General features: G+C 47.6%; 1 protein-coding gene across 4 annotated transcripts in view; it reads left to right on the forward strand.

The window, feature by feature from the left end:
* LOC106577047 (ETS domain-containing transcription factor ERF-like) overlaps positions 1 to 23,348 on the forward strand; it is a 117,318-nt gene that overhangs the window by 61,157 nt on the left and 32,813 nt on the right. For 2 of the 4 annotated variants that reach the window (XM_045712958.1, XM_014154746.2), the window contains exon 1: positions 2,949 to 3,091. The exons of the other annotated variants lie outside the window; for them this stretch is intronic. The gene's annotated coding sequence lies outside the window, so the exon portion shown is untranslated. Of the gene's footprint in view, positions 1 to 2,948; positions 3,092 to 23,348 lie in introns of those variants that run through there. 4 annotated transcript variants of the gene reach the window in all.

Here is a 23,348-nt window from a genome sequence, read left to right on the forward strand (position 1 = left end):
TGTGTGTGGTGGGTGGTGTGTGTGTGTGTGTGTGTGTGTGTGTGCAACGTGTGTGTGTGTGTGTGTGTGTGTGTGTGTGTGTGTGTGTGTGTGTGTGTGTGTGTGTGTGTGTGTGTGTGTGTGTGTGTGTGTGTGTGTGTGTGTGTGTGTGTGTGTGTGTGTGTGTGTGTGAGAGAGAGTTGTGTGTGCGCGCGCGCATTCATGTTTAGCCTAGATGGGAGTTGGAGATGTGTCGATGCTGATCACGGGTGACCTGGCAGCGATATAGTCGCAGAGAAAACCCTCAAATCTTTTGGAATAATCTAGCCTCTGTTTGACTTGACTTGCCCCCCACCCCCACCCCAAAAAAGTTGTTTACCCCGGTGAAACGTTGATGCATATTTATGGGCACCGTGGGTGTACCTTATCAATTATTTGTGCCAGTACATTTCTAGATAAACAGTGTTTATAAATCAATAGATGCATGTAACTATTCCAGATTAAGAGATAGATCAATAGGTCCACCTAACCCGACCGAATGTTTATTTTTTTCTCTGTTCAATTATTCAATATATCATCTAACTTTTCACAACTTTGCCACTGCTCACAAGCATCTAGTGTGAGTTGCTGAGTTCAAGGCTTAAATTAAAGTTGTCTTAATTTTAATAGACTATAGACCTACTCTTCTAATCGTATATTGGTTTGCATTGCTATTACTATGATATAGACCTAACAATGGTGACAATAATGACAATGCTGTGCATATTGAATAATAATAATGGTAAGAGCATAATAATAATAATAATAATACATTTAATTTAATTCAGCGTCAATTACGAAAAATAGTGTAAAGAAATAGTTAACAGTGCAGATTTGTATCCATGAAAAAGGAATGCAGACAGCTTGGTTAAGGATATATTTTTGATGGACTAAATGTCCGAAATTGTGAAAGTAAAAAATAACAAATAATTCCCTGCACTCTCATTCAATGTATTCCACTTAAAAATATATTCTAATTCAATGCATATTGTTTACTTAGAAAGTTACATTCTTTCTGTATATTTTGGTTTTGTCTTTTGTTGTTTTGTCTTGGTTTAGTTTTTGCAGTGTTTAAGTGGGAGTGTCAAACCTCATTTTCTCTCATCTCCAAACTGACCATTCATTTAATTATTTCCGCGGTTTGTGCCGCCTCTTCCCGGCTGCCTATATCTTTCTCTTGTCAATATTTGGTAGAAATATTTCCGACATTAAATGGCATTTGGGGAAATCTCTTCCCACATCCCCCACCCTGCACTCCCTTCCCCCTCATCTTGAGTTTGGGCTTAAAGTTCTTCACCTGTCCGATTAGGCTATATTTGTTATAAGCTATCGGTGATTTTAGTTTGAGTTGTTTCTAACTTAATTCGAATCGATTAAATAAGTCATTATTATTATCATTATTATTATTATTATTAACAACAATTGCTCACATTTTGGTAGGCCTATTTGTGTGCCGTTTTGGCAAACACGTAGGCTATATTATTATTATTATTATTATTATTATTATTATTGGTAGTAGTAGGCTAGTAGTATTATTAGTATTAGTATTGTTCCATTTTAATATATTGCAATAATGATAGATGTAATTGTTACAACGTTTAAAACGGTATCTTACAAAATAATCCATTCTAATTCCATGACTTTCTGGTAGAAAACTAACATGTAAAGGCATACAACAATATAATATGTCGACAAGGAACTCCAAAATGAACGATTACATTTTAAATATATTATAATTCTTCAATTATCAATTTAACGTATGTAGCCTACAAAATGCCTGCGCATGCAGTTGTCCAAAAAGTCTGTCATATCGAGCTGCCGTCTCGCCTGGCTTTAACGTGACCTGTTGAGGTCAATATCGTCATGTTAATCAATCCACTGAGGAAAATGCATAATCTGACATTTCTCCACTTCTAAATGTTGAATTTTCCTGGATAATCTCTTGATAATGTTCCCATACGCATCGTTACACCTTACATATAGGAGCCATATCAATCATTTCACATATATGAACCTTTGGATACACACAGAGGAAGGATAATATATTTAAATTCAGGAAATGCATTTGTAGAATTAAAGCAAATTTTGAAGGTCAACCATTTGCCCATGCATGGCAGCGTATTCACCTTCTCATTTAGTTCAGGCTCGATACCAGTGTTTTGAAGTCCTCGTAGTTGAATGTTGCTTCTCAGCCACAATCAACTTTCTAATGCTAATAGCACCATCAAATATTCGGGGTAAAACGCCTAAGCCTACTTTGAAATGAGCGCCGTGTGGTTTGATTTCTGAAAACGTTATTATCCTTAATGTCTTGCATCTGGAAGCTAATTTGGTATGATCGAAGTGCAGCTAGTTAGTGCGGTCAATACAGTTTCGAGGACGGCAAGCGCCCTATCGATAGTGCATGAGACGCTAGGAGGCCCACTTCAGTGATGATGCGCGGCATTCAATTCCAGGGAATACTCGTTGCCTGAGCCAGTAGGCTACCCCTGTCTCATCTCACCAGTCCACCCGTCCTCTCCTCTCCTCTCGCCATGACAGTCAAGAGTAAATAAGGTGATTGATCGGATGGGGTGGAGTGGTTCCACCTGTCAATCTTCTGTGATGTAGAGGCTGAAGTGGCCCTCCCGGACACAACTCAAGTCCCAGGGACGGTTCTGTTCAACTGGAAGAAAGCACGAATATCTTCCACTTGTCGTGTGTTTGATTATTTCTTCCCCAAGAGTGTCTTCTCTTTTGGGGAAGCACTAGGTCATGATGAAGCAAATTCATAGCCAACATGACGTGGTGTTGGTGTTGGACGTGGTTATAGGCCCAACAATAGGCTACATACGGAATTAGCCTTATCTCGTTTATTAAATAAAATACATATTATTTAAATGGGTTGAATCACAAATAAGTTGAACGAAACTATTCATTTTTTAGTGTACCATCACTATAGTACGACGCGGGACTTCCCTCGTCTCTCCGTCCGGAACCAGCGCAGCCCAAAGAGGTCCAGTTCAGTGCGGTGTTTGGAGTTCGGGCTTCGGCCTCAGGTGCATCTCTGAGGCGGGGCGACGCGGGAGTCCAGGTTGGTGGCAGCCCGCTCCCTTGATGACAATACCCCTTCTAGCTTTTCAATTAGGACTACTGTCTCTCACTAACTGAATGTATTTACCAATGTATACGACCAAAATCCAAAATAGACCTATTGACAATACTTGTTATCATGTCAATAAAACATTATAGCTAAGCATCGCAAAAAGGGAAAGTACAATTATTTTCTCATTCTAATTGAACCAATGTGACTGCACCTCATACTGAATGGGTTTCACAATGCCTTTTGAGCTTTGATCAGCACTGTCTGTCTACAGTGATAAGCTCAATAGTGAATAAAAGCAAAGATATCAAAGCCATTTTGTTTCGTATGTTATAAGAGAAAAACGTAGTTCTCTTGACCTGATTTATAATGCAATATGGGTAGCAAAGGTCACAATACCTATAACCTCTCTTTAATGCATACAGTTATCTCCATACATACTGCACCTATAGGACAATTGAAGGACTCTCCCTGGATCTATCTCTTCCTACCCCCCGTCTCCTCTACCCCTCCCTTTCCCTCATCTCTTTCTCCTCGCCCCCTACCCCTGTCCTCTCTCCCCGGCACACCTGGTAACTACAAACTTGTACACAATAATAACAGCGAGATGTATCCATCTATCTCTCTCTCTCTCTCTCTATCTGGCCTGTCTGCAGTTAGTGGAGTGGCTGAGAGACTCGCAGGCGTGAAAGGTCAGTTAATCGATGGCACACAATTTGACAAATCCCAGCGACTCTTATCATCCACACGGCGTTTAGGGCCAAAGGAGAGGGGGACTGACGAGATAAATGTTTAATCCTGACTGGAGAAAGAGAGAAAGAAGAGAGCGAGAAGAGGAGAGAGTGAGTGGGGGAGGCAGAGAGAAAGAAAGAGGGGTGGAGAGAGAAAGTCGGAGGCAGAAAGAGAGGGAGGGATGTAGAGACAGAGGGAGAGAGGGGGGAGAGAGAAAGTCGGAGGCAGAAAGAGAGGGAGAGATAGGGAAGGAGGGAGAGGGAGGGATGTAGAGACAGAGGGAGAGAGGGGGGGAGATATAGGGAGAGAGAGAGAAAATAGGAAAGTAAATGGGTTAAAGCAAAATGGGCGTTGAAGTTGTAAGTGGAGGAACATTGCAACATGGACATAGCAACATGGACATAGCAACAGGACCATCTCTACTTCTACATTATATTCACACAGAGAAAGATAACCGATTCATGCTCTTTCTATATGTTTCCTGGATAATTCTGGACAGGAAGAGTATACTTAGAAGTTGTAATGGTTTTGACCTTATTTTTGGCAGCTTGTGCAAACTTAGTAGAGAGTTTACAGTGGTATTATCTCACAGCTATGTCTGTCCCCCAACGTGTAAAGTTGAGAAAAACAAACCTTGTATGATTGGCAGATTTCTGAAGCACTCATGAGACAATAGGATGTTAGTCCAACAATAAGACCGAGCAACAGAGAGGAAATGAGCTTTAGAACACAAAGCTAGTCTGAGAATTTTCTTCATATATATATTTTTTAAAGTGGCAGTGGTTTAGAAATGGACCCACTTTCTCTGTCCTCGCGCCCTTCAGAAGAATGTCTGAACTATAGCATGGCCTCAGTTGATAAACCTTCTGCTCTTTGAAAGGACTTAATGACAATTCTCAACCCAAGTTCATTTTATTTTGGGGGTTTCTTTTGCTGAGTCATAATTATCGCTTTGACAGTGATGTCAAAAAACGTTAATGCTTTAGTGGACTTTGATAATGGATAATCCTTATGCGTGAAATGCATACTGCTCTTTCTATCCAGACATTGACACAGACAGACAGATGGACTGATGGTGGAGAGAATACAGTAAGAGACTGAGAGATGGCATAGAAAGACAGATGGTTGGAGAGGAAAGAACAAGAGACAGTGGATAGAAAGACAGACAGACGGACGGGCACAGAGACAGAGAAAGAGCAGACCATCCACCAGACAGACTGACTTCCAGACTGTGCTACTGTGTGTGACTGAGGGAGCTGCTTGGCCGAGCATCCAGACACACGCTCATGTCCCTTCCCGCCGTCTCAATACGAGCTCAATGTCATTCGATTGAGATTAGTCGCACTGGCATGACAGCAGATCCCTAGTATTGCCAAAGCACTTAGGAGGCAATGACAGGCCCACATCGATGAGTGCTAACACACACACACTCCAACATGCCATGCAGGCAAGACAGAGAGACAGTGAGAGAGAAGGAAAAAGGAGAGAGAGAGGGAAAGAGGGAGAGAGAGCTCATAACTGGCAAAACATCAACGACTGTCAAGAAGAAGCAGTGGGCAAGAACTGTAAAGAGTGCAAAATAAACGGTAAGGGTGTCTGGGGAAGAAAGAAAAGAGGGGTGGAGAAGAGATGAGTTGGGTGGGGTAAGATGGGCGAATCGGACAAAGAGAGATGAGGTGAGTGGGGTAAGATGGGTGACTCAGACAGAGAGAGGTGAGTGGGGTAAGATGGGTGACTCAGACAGAGAGAGATGAGGTGAGTGGGGTAAGATGGGTGACTCAGACAGAGAGAGGAGGTGAGTGGGGTAAGATGGGTGACTCAGACAGAGAGAGGTGAGGTGAGTGGGGTAAGATGGGTGACTCAGACAGAGAGAGGTGAGTGGGGTAAGATGGGTGACTCAGACAGAGAGAGATGAGGTGAGTGGGGTAAGATGGGTGACTCGGACAGAGAGAGGTGAGTGGGGTAAGATGGGTGACTCAGACAGAGAGGTGAGGTGAGTGGGGTAAGATGGGTGACTCAGACAGAGAGAGGTGAGTGGGGTAAGATGGGTGACTCAGACAGAGAGAGGTGAGTGGGGTAAGATGGGTGACTCAGACAGAGAGAGATGAGGTGAGTGGGGTAAGATGGGTGACTCAGACAGAGAGAGGTGAGGTGAGTGGGGTAAGATGGGTGACTCAGACAGAGAGAGGTGAGTGAGGTAAGATGGGTGACTCAGACAGAGAGAGATGAGGTGAGTGGGGTAAGATGGGTGACTCAGACAGAGAGAGATGAGGTGAGTGGGGTAAGATGGGTGACTCAGACAGAGAGAGGAGGTGAGTGAGGTAAGATGGGTGACTCAGACAGAGAGAGGTGAGTGGGGTAAGATGGGTGACTCAGACAGAGAGAGATGAGGTGAGTGGGGTAAGATGGGTGACTCAGACAGAGAGAGATGAGGTGAGTGGGGTAAGATGGGTGACTCAGACAGAGAGAGATGAGGTGAGTGGGGTAAGATGGGTGACTCAGACAGAGAGAGATGAGGTGAGTGGGGTAACGGCCGTCGTTGAAGAGAGTAGACCAAGGCGCAGCGTGGTTAGTGCTCATCATGAATTTATTAAAGATAGAACACTTTAAACAAATAAACAAGAAACCGACAGCCAAACAGTTCTGTCAGGTGCAAAACACTAAACAGAAATTAACTACCCACAAACCCCAAAGGAAAACAGGCTGCCTAAGTATGACTCCCAATCAATGACAACGATGTACAGCTGTCCCTGATTGAGAGCCATACCAGGCCAAAACAAAGAAATACAAAGCATAGAAAAAAGGATATAGAATGCCCACCCAAATCACACCCTGACCAAACCTAAATAGAGACATAAAAAGTCTCTCAGGTCAGGGCGTGACAGTACCCTCCCCAAAGGTGCGGACTCCGGCTGCAAAACCTGAACCTATAGGGGAGGGTCTGGGTGGGCATTTCTCCACGGTGGCGGCTCTGGAGCGGGACGCAGACCCTGCTCCACCACTGGCTCACCCCACTTAGGTGGCGCCTCTAGAGCGGGGTCCCTCGCCGAAGGCCCCGGACTGGAGGGCGACTCTGGCTGCGCCGGAGGACAGGCGGGCGACTCTGGCTGCGCCGGAGGACAGGCGGGCGACTCTGGCTGCGCCGGAGGACAGGCGGGCGACTCTGGCTGCGCCGGAGGACAGGCGGGCGACTCTCTCGGATCCGGACTGTGGGCCGTCTCTCTACGGGGCACTGTCGCCGGAAGCTCTGGATGAGGCACTGTTGCCGGAAGCTCTGGACGGGGACTGCGCACTGAAGGCCTGATGCGTGGGGCTGGCTTAGGAAGCGCCAGACTAGGGACACGCACCACTGGGCTAGTGCGAGGAGCAGGAGCAGGATGAGCTGGACTGGGCTGACGCACTGGAGGCCTGGTGCGTGGGGCTGGCTTTGGAGGCGCCAGACTGAAGACACGCACCTCAGGGCTAGTGCGGGGAGCAGGATACACTGGGCCGTAGAGGCGCACTGGCGGTCTCGAGCGCAGGACTGGCACCGCCCGTACTGGCTGGGTGCCCACTTCCCCCCGGAAAATGCAGGACGCTGGCACCGAGCACACCGGCCTGTGGATACTCGGCCTCGACGTAGTCCGCATCACCCCATAGCATAGGGCCTGACCAGTACCACGCTGCCTCTGGTAAGCACGGGGAGTTGGCTTAGGGCTCAACCCTGGCCCTGCCAAACTACCCGTGTGCCCCCCAAAAATTATTTTTGGGGCTGCCTCTCAGGTTCCCATAGCTCCCTTCGCTTGTCCTCCCGGAGTTGACGATCCAACTCCCATGTCCATCCTTCCCCCCAATGCTCCAAACCACGCTGCTTGGTCTTCTGTTGGTGGGTAGTTCTGTAACGGCCGTCGTTGAAGAGAGTAGACCAAGGCGCAGCGTGGTTAGTGCTCATCATGAATTTATTAAAGATAGAACACTTTAAACAAAAAACCGACAGCCAAACAGTTCTGTCAGGTGCAAAACATTAAACAGAAATTAACTACCCACAAACCCTAAAGGAAAACAGGCTGCCTAAGTATGACTCCCAATCAACGACAACGATGTACAGCTGTCCCTGATTGAGAGCCATACCAGGCCAAAACAAAGAAATACAAAGCATAGAAAAAAGGACATAGAATGCCCACCCAAATCACACCCTGACCAAACCTAAATAGAGACATAAAAAAGGCTCTCTCAGGTCAGGGCGTGACAGATGGGTGACTCAGACAGAGAGAGTTGAGGTAAGTGGGGTAAGATGGGTGACTCAGACAGAGAGAGAAGAGGTGAGTGTGGTAAGATGGATGACTCAGAAAGAGAGAGATGAGGTGAGTGGGGTAAGATTGGTGACTCAGACAGAGTGACTCAGAGGGAGAGAGGATGAAGATGAGTGTATACAAGTGATGTACGGGAAGAGGGGAGATTTACTAGAACAGAGATTATTAAATCAACATGTCCAGGGTCAGTCATTAATCCGATTTAACAGCAATTAAGGTGAGACTGATTCCTTCCTAGAGAGGAGGGGGAATCATAGACAGAGAAAAGAAGAGAGGGAGGAGAATGAGAGGGGGTAGGTGGGAAGGGGAAGCAGCTTTACTGGTAGTATCAGTCGGTACTCCTCCACAGATGAAGCAACCATAACAACTTGACCCAAGCAACCACCACACCCCACATAATACAGCTCTATTCTCAATAGCCAGCTATAATCAAAACTATGACCTTGTAAACAGGCGGTAGACATAGGCCAGGATTCAACCCGATCACACTTTGTCCTCAATGCACATTGTAAAGGCAATGTCCCCGCATCCGCAGAGACCACATTCATGGTAAACTCTGCATATGTTGAATCCCGGTCTTCCATCTAATACAGTGATGTAGGAGGTGGAGGGGCGATTTCTTTCTACTGAAGGTGAGAAAGAGGAGAGGAGCGAGGAGGGTAACTCTGGTGCATATAGATGAAAAGTAGGCCCTTTTCCCCCTCTCCTTCCTCCTTTGCCCTCTCCACCCTCAGCCCCCAGCCGTCGTGCTCTGCTCTCTGGGTTCGGTTGTTCCAGATGTGTATCGGGGTCCTGGGGTGGACAGAGGGCCCCGTCGTCCCTGTAGCATTGGTGCGTCTATTGGGAGATTGTGGTCCTGATAGCTCTCCCGCCTGACATGTACACAACAGAACATAAATCACACACATAGAGACACACACTCACGCTTTATCTCTCACTCAGCACACCTCAGATAGGAGCCAACTCTGCAGAGAGAGAGAGAGAGAGAACAGGTTTGCTAAGTAGGGGAAAGGGTTGGGTTTGAGATTATCTGTATTGCTCGGCTCCTTGTTCTCGTTGTGTCTATCTGTGTTACTCACAGTCTTAATGAGAAAATTGTTGGCTTGAATTGGATTCGGTTGCATGTCGTTTGAGATTTAAATTAAACTGTACCATTATTTACCATCCTTAAAACAACCGTAACACACCATTAGGGCACAGAATAGCCAGCCCATTGAGATATACAGGGTTCTCATTCCCATTCTATGGGTATACATTCTATCCTATGGGTTACCCAGTCCATGTATGATACCCCCAGTAGCAGTGCGTGGGTAAAATCACTGGAGAAGCCAATCCAGAAAAAAAGTCATTTTACAACCTCTGTGTTGTGATAATTGTGTTGTTTGTTCTATAACCTGTTAGTTCATATGCCTTGACACCGTGATATACAGGCCTAAAGGCAGAGACAATAAGAAGACACAGTGGCAGAATAAATTCAACCACACCTTTGTTTCATTACAAAACCGGAGAGCAACATCTGTCCGGTGAAGTCCACAAAACATATTACATGTAACAAAGTTACATGACTTACAGCATGGTCAAGCAAGGTAATGTTTCCGACATTTTCTGACTACTGAACAACTATTGATTTAGAACCACGGAGAGTTACCGCAAGTCCCAAAGACAACAGGAGCTGCCTCCACTATTCCAGCACCATTTCAACTTCAACATTTCAACGTCATCAAATCACCGATGCTTAGTCTAATACAGTTACAACTAAAAGATTCCAAAAAAGTATTTATTCCAATCAGCGTAAGCTAAATATGATATGGCTGTCCATGATACTGATTTATGTCTGTCTGTCTGTCTGTCTGTCTGTCTGTCTGTCTGTCTGTCTGTCTGTCTGTCTGTCTGTCTGTCTGTCTGTCTGTCTGTCTGTCTGTCTGTCTGTCTGTCTGTCTGTCTGTCTGTCTGTCTGTCTGTCTGTCTGTCTGTCTGTCTGTCTGTCTGTCTGTGTGCGTGTGCAAGTAGAAAAAACATGTTGACTGAGCCTACTTGTAGAGAAACACCAGTGCCGTCCTCCTCTTTCATGTTGCCTAAACGGTCTATGACTGTCATATAGAAATGTTACATGCTTTTAGTTGTTGTTGTTCTAGGCTACCTGGCTAAAATACTTGCTTGCTAGCCTAACTTCCTTTCATGGGCTACGATGTGCCAGGAAAGCTAGTTAACATTAGCATACTACATCTAGTTACATGTTGAACTTCTATCCTCTCAGGCCAGGGGTGCAATGTATGAATTTATAGTTGATCAGAATCGCCATTATAATCATTAGCCAGTATGGAGAATTTAAGTAAAACCACAAATCCAAATCCATATCTCCATCCATGGCTAATTTAGGAAAGGGTCGATTTCGGCTAGCTAGCCACCGGAGGACAAAAACACAATGAGAAGCAACAATTCAACCTTTTTTCTGTCAATGCGGTCTAAGGCACTGCATCTCAGTGCAAGAGGTGTCACTACAGTCACTTGATTTGAATCCAGGCTGTATCACATCTGGCCGTGATTGGGAGTCCCATAGGGCGGCACACAATTGGCCCAGCGTCGCGTCGTCCATGTTTGGCCGGGGTAGGCTGTCACTGTAAATAAGAATTTGTTCTTAACTGACTTAGCTAGTTAAATAAAGGTTAAATGAAAAAATAATAATTCCCTTGACACTTTTTTTCTGGTGCATCAGGACTATTCACAGTAGAGCTCACTTAGTTTAGCTGAACGCTGGTTGGCTAATATCTTATATGTTTTTTATCAAGGCTTACTGGCTTCCCTTTCTTGTTACAATGTCATAGTCTTTCTGACCAGACAGCATCAGATAGATATGCTACACATACTGAGACAGAGGAGCGCTGGTTCGTTCGCTCGGATGCTTTCTCTGGTGAGATACATTCAGACTCTTGCGAATTGAAGGAAATGTATGCAACACAGCGAGACGAAAGATAAATGATTATTTTGTATGTTTTTTTCTTTTTTGGGGAAGCCTGGCTTCCCTTGGCATCCATGAATACACGCCACTGGATACCCCAGATAGAGAGAGCATTACATTTGGCCTGTGTTGACAGAGGGAGGTTGTATTGACTGGCTCTTGCAGGGGAGGCGTGTCCCCAGCCCCGTCTCCAAACCATTTGTGGCGTTTAATACACTGTAGCAGTGGTCTCCCTAACTTGTACACTGCATGCAGCAGCCGTAGGAATCAATATGCACTAGTCTAGACTGAAACGGAGCATCTGACACAGACTGAAAGAGGGAGTGAGGATGAGAGAGAACGAGGGAGGAAGTGGGAGAGAGAAATAGGAAAGGATATACAGGGAAAGAGAGGAAAGGTCAGAGTGAGGGATCCAGGGAGATACGGAAAGGAGACAAAAGGAGAGGAAATTATCAGAGACATGGTTTGAAAAGCATGGAGCCAAAGAGAGGAGAGAGGGATGGAGAGAGGGGGGGTGGGGGGTGGAGTTAGAGAGACGTAGATGGTGAATGAGAGCAAGCGATAGAGAGATAACAAGAGAGCGCGGTCAGTGGCTGAAAGAGACATTAAGCCAAGAGAAAACAGGGATGGAGACACCTGAAAAGAGGAAGACAAGGACACAGAAGAGGATACACACAGGAAGGAAAAAAGACATAAGAGAAAGAGAAGGGTGGGAGAGAAATAGAGACAGAGGAAGAGAGCGAGAGAGAGGGGAGAAAAACAGAGAGAGGGGGGGGGTAAAATTTCCATCAGGTTTTCAATTGGGGCGGATCAATAGTGTATTAGAGCTCACCTTGACCCTGTCTCTCCCCCTTCTCCCTGGCCCCCTTCTCCCTGGGCCAGCACACAGGGCAAGCTACTCTCCCTCACAGCAGGGGGCGGAGAGGGGGAGAGATTGCATTACGGTCTCCTTTTCTTGGACCAAAGTGGCAGAAAATGGTACAATAAAAAGAGGGATAGAGGACAGAACAAAAGAGAAACAGAAAGAGGAAATGTGAGAGTGAGGGAGAGAGAGAAAGAGAGTTGTGGGGTGGAGGTGGTCCATACTGGATGTTGTGTTGTTGTATGTGTTGGCAGACAGTGACTATACATGAGGAGATCTGACTGAGGGACATATAGGTAACAGAGACCATGCATGGGAAATGAAAGCACTGTGGCCCTATCGGCTGCGGACGGTTCTATTTAGGAAAACAGATACATGTGTACTCTGATGCACTCTTCTTTACATTGGGACTGTATGGCACCATTCTGTTGTATAGGGTTCTGTCTTTACTCTTTTGGACCTCCTGTTGTATTGTGTCTCATAGGTTGATTTATTACATAAGGTCTCCATGACTTGAATATAATGTTGAGCCAAAAAGCAGTTGATTTGTTGTCCAGACATTATTTTCCATCTTTACATTGTGAGTTTCTGAATCTTAGTCTTGGCCTGACAAACGCACATAAATGCCTTTGTGTGTGTGTGTGTGTGCGCACACACACACACACACACACACACACACACACACACACACACACACACACACACACACACACACACACACACAGTACTTCACACCATTTCAGGGGACAGAAGCAGGGGCAGAGGGAGCGAGGGGATGGGGAGAGGTTGAATGAAAAAAATTGATCCGGGAATTTAGCATTTAGACACAGTTTACAAAGCGATATGGAGGGGAGGCGCGGGAGCAGAGGGGAATATAGGGGGAGGACACTTAACTTTACAATAGGTCAGCTTTGCCCAATTGACTAACTGTAACCCCGGCGTAGGTTAGGGTGTACTGTAAATACCTGCGGGGTGTAAAATCATTTCAGAAGTGTTTTTGTTTTATAGAATTATACTAAAACGACAGGATGCTCGGTGGAAGTTGGCAGGTATTTTTGTAGAATCTTAGTTTATGTTCCCGTTAACTTGCCCATATGGAAACTAGCCTTTTTCACTCGTTCCCGTTTAAACTATTCCATGGTATATATTTGTTGTTATTGTAAATAGATGCAAGACCACGTCTCAATAAAGGTTTATAAGGAGAAACACTAATGCCGCCACTAACCTCCCCACATTTCCTAATGTTGTTCCCATTGTCACCCATCCACACTTGGGCGCACATGTACATGCTGGGAATCTCAACAACACACTGTCCCTCTTGCTGAGGGGAAAAATAGAAGAAAAAAGGAGAGAAAAGAAATCGATCGCCGGGGATAGCGGTGCGCGTCGGAGGATCGTATCTTGTCAAAATAATATATTACCCTCATCCCCGGCTGATCGATGCGGTGGATTAGGGACGGAGGGCTCCCTCTCCCCTCCTTCCTCCCTCTCTTCCTCCCCGGCGCTCCGTGCAGTTTAATATTTACCTTCGTGAAAGAGCGGCTGTGATGGCGCTCACTCCTAATTGATTCCGACACTTGGGTCTCTCTGTTTGGACTGCGGATGAGAGAGGGAGGGGTTTAGAGAGGGAGGGGTTTAGAGAGAGAGAGGGGTTTAGAGAGGGAGGGGTTTAGAGAGAGAGGGAGGGGTTTAGAGAGAGAGAGAGAGGGGTTTAGAGAGAGAGAGGGGTTTAGAGAGAGAGAAGGGGTTTAGAGAGAGAGGGGTTTAGAGAGGGAGGGGTTTAGAGAGGGAGGAGTTTAGAGAGAGAGAGAGGGGTTTAGAGAGAGAGAGGGGTTTAGAGAGAGAGAGGGGTTTAGAGAGGGAGGGGTTTAGAGAGAGAGAGAGAGAGAGGGGTTTAGAGAGGGAGGGGTTTAGAGAGAGAGAGGGGTTTAGAGAGAGAGGGGTTTAGAGAGGGAGGGGTTTAGAGAGGGAGGAGTTTAGAGAGAGAGAGAGGGGTTTAGAGAGAGAGAGGTGTTTAGAGAGAGAGAGAGGGATTTAGAGAGAGAGAGAGGGGGTTTAGAGAGAGAGAGGTGTTTAGAGAGAGAGAGGGATTTAGAGAGAGAGAGGGGTTTAGAGAGGGAGGGGTTTAGAGAGAGAGAGAGGGGGGGTTTAGAGAGGGAGGGGTTTAGAGAGAGAGGGGGGTTTAGAGAGAGAGAGAGGGGGGTTTAGAGAGGGAGGGGTTTAGAGAGAGAGGGGGGTTTAGAGAGAGAGGGAGGGGTTTAGAGAGAGAGGGGGGTTTAGAGAGAGAGAGAGGGGGGGTTTAGAGAGGGAGGGGTTTAGAGAGAGAGGGGGTTTAGAGAGAGAGAGAGGGGGGGGGTTTAGAGAGGGAGGGGTTTAGAGAGGAAGAGGGGGGTTTAGAGAGGGAGGGGTTTAGAGAGAGAGGGGGGTTTAGAGAGAGAGAGAGAGGGGGGTTTAGAGAGGGAGGGGTTTAGAGAGAGAGGGGGGTTTAGAGAGAGAGAGGTGTTTAGAGAGAGAGGGGGGTTTAGAGAGAGAGAGAGGTGTAAACAGCAAATGGACAAAAAATGAAATGAAAATACCTACAACCAAACAAAATACATCCTGAAGATTGTGAGAGCAGTGACTGAATGGAAAAAGAAAGGATGAGAGAGAGAGAGGTCATGATCAGATGAGCTCCTGCATTTTTCAGCAAGTTCTTAAAAAAATATCGTTTTAGAGTTAGATAAACTTGAAAGGCTTACAACTACCAAAGATTATTATTCCAACGCTATACAGCAAATGCTCTGGAAAACAACAGAAACCTGAAAACACCATCCTACCTGGACCTGAGTGAGTCATGTTTAGTCTGAAGCTCTATTTTATTTCCAAAAGCCAAGAAGAACAATACATGACATTACTTAATAAGGACTGAATGCTAAATCAAGGCTGCCAAGCTTGATACAACTTCAATTAGTACTGACGTGTCAAGTGAGAATGTCAAAGTCCTTTAGCCCAATGGCAGAAGAGTCGCACAGTCTACTCCAACCAAATGGAGAGGCCTTAGAAGCTGCCTACCACTGTTCAGAGGTAATAAATATACAGTACCCTGTGTATGTAAAGAATAATAAGGCAAGAAAAGATCACAAAATGAAGCTCCTTATGGAAAATCAAGAGACACTTTTTGCTGACTATTATAAAAATGGGAACATCAGCAACCTCATCTTCCACACAGACCATCCCCTGGCACAGTGCTATATTAACCAGACCGTCCCCTGGCACAGTGCTATATTAACCAGACCATCCCCTGGCATGGCACAGTGCTATATTAACCAGACCATCCCCTGGCACAGTGCTATATTAACCAGACCATCCCATGGCACAGTGCTATATTAACCAGACCATCCCCTGGCACAGTGCTATATTAACCAGACCATCCCCGGTGGCACAGTGCTATATTAACCAGACCATCCCCTGGCACAGTGCTATATTAACCAGACCATCCCCTGGCACAGTGCTATATTAACCAGACCATCCCCTGGCACAGTGCTATATTAACCAGACCATCCCCTGGCACAGTGCTATATTAACCAGACCATCCCCTGGCACAGTGCTATATTAACCAGACCATCCCCTGGCACAGTGCTATATTAACCAGACCATCCCCTGGTATGGCACAGTGCTATATTAACCAGACCATCCCCTGGCACAGTGCTATATTAACCAGACCATCCCCGGCTGGCACAGTGCTATATTAACCAGACCATCCCCATGGCACAGTGCTATATTAACCAGACCATCCCCTGGCACAGTGCTATATTAACCAGACCATCCCCTGGCATGGCACAGTGCTATATTAACCAGACCATCCCCGGATGGCACAGTGCTATATTAACCAGACCATCCCCTGGCACAGTGCTATATTAACCAGACCATCCCCTGGCACAGTGCTATATTAACCAGACCATCCCCTGGCATGGCACAGTGCTATATTAACCAGACCATCCCCTGGCACAGTGCTATATTAACCAGACCATCCCCTGGCACAGTGCTATATTAACCAGACCATCCCCTGGTATGGCACAGTGCTATATTAACCAGACCATCCCCTGGCATGGCACAGTGCTATATTAACCAGACCATCCCCTGGCACAGTGCTATATTAACCAGACCATCCCCTGATGGCACAGTGCTATATTAACCAGACCATCCCCTGGCATGGCACAGTGCTATATTAACCAGACCATCCCCTGGCACAGTGCTATATTAACCAGACCATCCCCTGGCATGGCACAGTGCTATATTAACCAGACCATCCCCTGGCACAGTGCTATATTAACCAGACCATCCCCGTGGCACAGTTCTATATTAACCAGACCATCCCCTGGCACAGTGCTATATTAACCAGACCATCCCCTGGCATGGCACAGTGCTATATTAACCAGACCATCCCCTGGTATGGCACAGTGCTATATTAACCAGACCATCCCCTGGCACAGTGCTATATTAACCAGACCATCCCCTGGCACAGTGCTATATTAACCAGACCATCCCCTGGCATGGCACAGTGCTATATTAACCAGACCATCCCCTGGCACAGTGCTATATTAACCAGACCATCCCCTGGCATGGCACAGTGCTATATTAACCAGACCATCCCCTGGCATGGCACAGTGCTATATTAACCAGACCATCCCCTGGCACAGTGCTATATTAACCAGACCATCCCCTGGCATGGCACAGTGCTATATTAACCAGACCATCCCCTGGCACAGTGCTATATTAACCAGACCATCCCCTGGCACAGTGCTATATTAACCAGACCATCCCCTGGCACAGTGCTATATTAACCAGACCATCCCCTGGCATGGCACAGTGCTATATTAACCAGACCATCCCCTGGCACAGTGCTATATTAACCAGACCATCCCCTGGCACAGTGCTATATTAACCAGACCATCCCCTGGCATGGCACAGTGCTATATTAACCAGACCATCCCCTGGCATGGCACAGTGCTATATTAACCAGACCATCCCCTGGCACAGTGCTATATTAACCAGACCATCCCCTGGCATGGCACAGTGCTATATTAACCAGACCATCCCCTGGCATGGCACAGTGCTATATTAACCAGACCATCCCCTGGCACAGTGCTATATTAACCAGACCATCCCCTGGCATGGCACAGTGCTATATTAACCAGACCATCCCCTGGCACAGTGCTATATTAACCAGACCATCCCCTGGCACAGTGCTATATTAACCAGACCATCCCCATGGCACAGTGCTATATTAACCAGACCATCCCCTGGCATGGCACAGTGCTATATTAACCAGACCATCCCCTGGCATGACACAGTGCTATATTAACCAGACCATCCCCTGGCACAGTGCTATATTAACCAGACCATCCCCTGGCACAGTGCTATATTAACCAGACCATCCCCTGGCATGGCACAGTGCTATATTAACCAGACCATCCCCTGGCACAGTGCTATATTAACCAGACCATCCCCTGGCATGGCACAGTGCTATATTAACCAGACCATCCCCTGGCATGGCACAGTGCTATATTAACCAGACCATCCCCGCTGGCACAGTGCTATATTAACCAGACCATCCCCTGGCATGGCACAGTGCTATATTAACCAGACCATCCCCTGGCATAGCACAGTGCTATATTAACCAGACCATCCCCTGGCACAGTGCTATATTAACCAGACCATCCCCTGGTATGGCACAGTGCTATATTAACCAGACCATCCCCTGGCATGGCACAGTGCTATATTAACCAGACCATCCCCTGGCATGGCACAGTGCTATATTAACCAGACCATCCCCTGGCATGGCACAGTGCTATATTAACCAGACCATCCCCTGGCATGGCACAGTGCTATATTAACCAGACCATCCCCTGGTATGGCACAGTGCTATATTAACCAGACCATCCCCTGGCACAGTGCTATATTAACCAGACCATCCCCTGGTATGGCACAGTGCTATATTAACCAGACCATCCCCTGGCATGGCACAGTGCTATATTAACCAGACCATCCCCGAATGGCACAGTGCTATATTAACCAGACCATCCCCTGGCATGGCACAGTGCTATATTAACCAGACCATCCCCTGGCACAGTGCTATATTAACCAGACCATCCCCTGGTATGGCACAGTTCTATATTAACCAGACCATCCCCTGGCACAGTGCTATATTAACCAGATCATCCCCTGGCATGACACAGTTCTATATTAACCAGACCATCCCCTGGCACAGTGCTATATTAACCAGATCATCCCCTGGCATGACACAGTGCTATATTAACCAGACCATCCCCTGGCACAGTGCTCCCCTGGCATGACACAGTGCTATATTAACCAGACCATCCCCTGGCACAGTGCTATATTAACCAGACCATCCCCTGGCATGGCACAGTGCTATATTAACCAGACCATCCCCTGGCATGGCACAGTGCTATATTAACCAGACCATCCCCTGGTATGGCACAGTGCTATATTAACCAGACCATCCCCTGGCATGGCACAGTGCTATATTAACCAGACCATCCCCTGGTATGGCACAGTGCTATATTAACCAGACCATCCCCTGGCATGGCACAGTGCTATATTAACCAGACCATCCCCTGGCATGGCACAGTGCTATATTAACCAGACCATCCCCTGGCATGGCACAGTGCTATATTAACCAGACCATCCCCTGGCATGGCACAGTGCTATATTAACCAGACCATCCCCTGGTATGGCACAGTGCTATATTAACCAGACCATCCCCTGGCATGGCACAGTGCTATATTAACAAGACCATCCCCTGGCATGACACAGTGCTATATTAACCAGACCATCCCCTGGCATGGCACAGTGCTATATTAACCAGACCATCCCCTGGCATGGCACAGTGCTATATTAACCAGACCATCCCCTGGCATGGCACAGTGCTATATTAACCAGACCATCCCCTGGCATGGCACAGTGCTATATTAGTACACTACCCCTCTGTTAAGAGAGGGGGGTGTTAACGAGGGGTGGAAACTCAGGATACTAGACAACGAGGACTCTGAGTCAGCTAATATAAATCTCTATAAGTCTGGAACAGTATTGGTACAGGGCAACCCCAAACAGTTTCAGCTGGACTCTCACCTAATCAAAGAATTAGCTCAGCAGGAGAAGCTCTCCCTTGAGAAAGGTACCCCCACCCCGAGTGGGTCAGACCAGACCTCTTCATTATATAACCCCACAGACGAGCAACCCCCAGCGGAAAGTCAACCTCCCAGCACAGAGCACTACTCCCTCATTGAAATGAAGGATACATTTTCCCAGCTGGAGGTAAGACAGGTGGAGCTGGAACAGCAGGTGATTACACTCCAGTCAACACAGACCCAGACAACAGTTCAGCACAACAACACTCCCTTAACCAGACCCAGACAACAGTCCAGCACAACAACACCCCCTTAACCAGACCCGGAGTGCTGGAGGTGGAGAGAGACATATCTGCACTCTAGACTGTGGTGAGACAACTTCAACAATATAAAAAACAAGACCAGGAGAAGAACAGAGCTCTAGAGGAGAGGATCAGACTGCTGGAGGAGAGGTTGAGGGGGATGGAGGAGAAGATCAGACTGCTGGAGGAGAGGTTGAGGGGGATGGAGGAGAGGATCAGACTGCTGGAGGAGAGGTTGAGGGGGATGGAGGAGAAGATCAGACTGCTGGAGGAGAGGTTGAGGGGGATGGAGGAGAGGATCAGACTGCTGGAGGAGAGGTTGAGGGGGATGGAGGAGAGGATCAGACTGCTGGAGGAGAGGTTGAGGGGGATGGAGGAGAGGATCAGACTGCTGGAGGAGAGGTTGAGGGGGATGGAAGGAGAGAATCAGACTGCTGGAGGAGAGGTTGAGGGGGATGGAGGAGAGGATCAGACTGCTGGAAGAGAGGTTGAGGGGGATGGAGGAGAGGATCAGACTGCTGGAGGAGAGGTTGAGGGGGATGGAGGAGAGGATCAGACTGCTGGAGAGGTTGAGGGGGATGGAGGAGAGGATCAGACTGCTGGAGGAGAGGTTGAGGGGGATGGAGGAGAGGATCAGACTGCTGGAGGAGAGGTTGAGGGGGATGGAGGAGAGGATCAGACTGCTGGAGAAGAGGTTGAGGGGGATGGAGGAGAGGATCAGACTGCTGGAGGAGAGGTTGAGGGGGATGGAGGAGAGGATCAGACTGCTGGAGGAGAGGTTGAGGGGGATGGAGGAGAAGATCAGACTGCTGGAGGAGAGGTTGAGGGGGATGGAGGAGAGGATCAGACTGCTGGAGGAGAGGTTGAGGGGGATGGAGGAGAAGATCAGACTGCTGGAGGAGAGGTTGAGGGGGATGGAGGAGAGGATCAGACTGCTGGAGGAGAGGTTGAGGGGGATGGAGGAGAGGATCAGACTGCTGGAGGAGAGGTTGAGGGGGATGGAGGAGAGGATCAGACTGCTGGAGGAGAGGTTGAGGGGGATGGAAGGAGAGAATCAGACTGCTGGAGGAGAGGTTGAGGGGGATGGAGGAGAGGATCAGACTGCTGGAAGAGAGGTTGAGGGGGATGGAGGAGAGGATCAGACTGCTGGAGGAGAGGTTGAGGGGGATGGAGGAGAGGATCAGACTGCTGGAGAGGTTGAGGGGGGATGGAGGAGAGGATCAGACTGCTGGAGGAGAGGTTGAGGGGGATGGAGGAGAGGATCAGACTGCTGGAGGAGAGGATCAGACTGCTGGAGGAGAGGATCAGACTGCTGGAGGAGAGGTTGAGGGGGATGGAGGAGAGGATCAGACTGCTGGAGGAGAGGTTGAGGGGGATGGAGGAGAGGATCAGACTGCTGGAGGAGAGGATGAGGCTGCTGGAGGAGAGGATCAGACTGCTGGAGGAGAGGTTGAGGGGGATGGAGGAGAGGATCAGACTGCTGGAGGAGAGGTTGAGGGGGATGGAGGAGAGGATCAGACTGCTGGAGGAGAGGTTGAGGGGGATGGCGTGTGACAGAGAACAACCCACTAGAGAGGTGGCCACCTCGGCAGAGAAGCCAGCAGAACAGCCCACCTCAGCTCCTGACAAAGGTCTCGACACCACAGCAGAACAGTCCACACCAGACCCTGACCATAGCGTCGACATCACAACAGAACAGACAAATGAAGAACCCCAAGCCCAGGGGATCTCACCCCTCTGAGCACCCCCCCTGTCAGCCATCTGATAGCCCTCCTGACAACCCCCACACACCCACTGAGGACATACACAAGACACAGATTGTGCTCCTTATGGACTCAAATGGGAAATATATAGAAGAAAATACACTTTTTTCCCAAACACAGTGTGTCCAAACACCCAACGCGCCCTAGACCTTCTGTCTGAGGACCAACTAGGGTCACCCAGCCACATAATAACACACAGGCACAAACGACCTGAGAACACAGCAGGAAAGGGTGGCCACAGCACTGAAGGGAGTGATTGAAAAAGCTTCTTCTACTTTCCCCAATGCACAAGTGATTATCTCCACCCTGCTACCACGAAAAGACATCCACCCTGCTACCATACAGTGGGTAAACGCAAGAATTTCCCGTGACTGTGCCTCAAAACCAAATGTTTTCCTGGCCCACCACTCCCCCCTGGACTTGAACAGCCTTTATGACCATGTCCACCTATACAAGGCAGCAGTGCCCACCTTCGCCCGGACTCTAAAGGACATCGCTCTCAAACGCAGCCCCAACACTTCACACAGGAGCAACAGATCAATAGACACCCCGCCCAGACCAGCGAGACACTCTCCCAGCCCTGCGGGACCCCCCCTGGACCTACTCATAGAGGACCCACGCCGAGAGGACCTACATCCAGACCACAACACCACCAGCCACATCCACATCCCCACCCCAACCAATCAACCCCCCCCCCCCAAGTCAACCATGCCCACACCCCATGTAGGCCCCCTCAGATCAGACCTATGCCCCTTCTGCCCACCCCATGCACCCCACCCCCACAAAGAGGGCCTCAACATGGAAGTCACACATACGCCCAGGCCGTGAGCAGGCAAACAGGCCCAACCCCCCCACTCTTACACTAACCCAAGCCAATGGCATGTACCAGATGCTCAGCGGGCTCTGCTTACACTTACTGGCCTGAGGCCAAACCACACGACCAACAACATTGGACACTTTATGGAACACAAAGCCTTCACTATCTCATCTTGGAATATCCAAGGCCTGAGGTCATCTGCCTTTGGCCTAAAGAGCAGGAACCTGGACTTCATCAAATAAATCAGAAATACAGACATTGTCATCCTACAAGAAACATGATATAGAGGAGATGGACCCACTGGTTGCCCTCTAGGTTACAGAGAGCTGGTAGTCCCATCCACCAAACTACCAGGTGTGAAACAGGGAAGGGACTCAAGGGGTATGCTAATTTGGTATAGAGCAGACCTAACTCACTCAATTAAATTTATCAAAACAGGAACAATTTACATTTGGCCAGAAATTCAAAAGGAAATGATCTTAACAGAGAAAAATGTCCTCCTGTGTGCTACCTATATCGCCCCACTAGAATCCCCATACTTTAATGAAGACAGCTTCTCCATCCTGGAGGGGGAAATCAATCATTTCCAGGCCCAGGGACATATACTAGTCTGTGGTGACCTACATGCCAGAACCGGACAAGAACCTGACACCCTCAGCACACAGGGGGACAAACGCCTTCCTGGAGGTGACAGCATTCCCTCCCCCATATGCCCCCCTAGGCACAACTATGACAACATAACCAACAAAAACGTGTCACAACTCCTGCAGCTCTGTCGCACGCTGGGTATGTACATAGTCAATGGTAGGCTTCGAGGGGAATCCTATGGTAGGTACACCTATAGCTCATCTCTTGGCAGTAGTACTGTAGACTACTTTATCACTGACCTCAACCCAGAGTCTCTCAGAGTGTTCACAGTCAGTCCACTGACACCCCTATCAGACCACAGCAAAATCACAGTCTACTTGAACAGAGCAATACTCAATCATGAGGCATCAAAGCCAAAGGAACTGAGTAATATTAAGAAATGCTATAGATGGAAGGAATGTAGTGTGGAAACCTACCAAAAAACAATTAGGCAACAACAAATTCAATCCCTTTTAGACAACTTCCTGGACAAAATGTTCCACTGTAATAGTGAAGGTGTAAACTTGGCAGTAGAAAATATTAACAGTATATTTGACCTCTCAGCTTCCCTATCAAATCTAAAAATCTCAAATAGAAAACCGAAGAAAATGAACAACAATGGCAAATGGTTTGATGAAGAATGCAAAAATCTAAGAAAGAAATTGAGAAACCTGTCCAACCAAAAACATAGAGACCCGGAAAACCTGAGTCTACGCCTTCACTATGGTGAATCACTAAAACAAGTCAGAAATACACTACGGAAA

The sequence above is a fragment of the Salmo salar genome, chromosome ssa02, assembly GCF_905237065.1.
Source record: "Salmo salar chromosome ssa02, Ssal_v3.1, whole genome shotgun sequence".
Lineage (NCBI taxonomy): Eukaryota > Metazoa > Chordata > Actinopteri > Salmoniformes > Salmonidae > Salmo > Salmo salar.